Raw genomic sequence first — 457 nt, 5'->3', positions numbered from 1 at the left:
CCTCTGTGACCCAGAGACAGTGTCGCCCGACGGCCCTGCCACGCCCTCGCCTCACGTCCTCGCTCCCTGTCTGTTCTGTTCTGTTCTGGGCGCTGTTGGCAAAGGGGGTTCCAAGGTCTGCTTGTCGGCGGACAGCCAGGGGCTCGGGGCTTGGTGCTTGGGGCTCGGCTTCCCCCGGGCAGTGGGCGGTGGCTGTCGCCCTGCTCTGTGCCATGCGGCTCCTTGGAGAGATGTGTGATGTTCTTTTAAACCACGATGAATAGATCGGCGGAACAGGCCTCTGACATGAACAGTGCAGGTTCGGCTTCCCCTGTGAAGTGAGGATGAGCGTCCGTGGGGGGGAGGAGAGGCCTCGCTGAGCCGCCGCACTGACCTTCCCTCTCTCTCCCACGCAGTTCCATGTCCATCCGCTGGCCGGGCTGCGCGCTGGGAAGCCATGCCTGGATCCTGAACACAA

This window comes from Myotis brandtii, unplaced genomic scaffold (assembly GCF_000412655.1).
Source record: "Myotis brandtii unplaced genomic scaffold, ASM41265v1 scaffold434, whole genome shotgun sequence".
Taxonomy (NCBI): domain Eukaryota; kingdom Metazoa; phylum Chordata; class Mammalia; order Chiroptera; family Vespertilionidae; genus Myotis; species Myotis brandtii.
The sequence above is the reverse complement of the archived record's forward strand: the minus strand, read 5'-3'. Positions refer to the sequence as shown.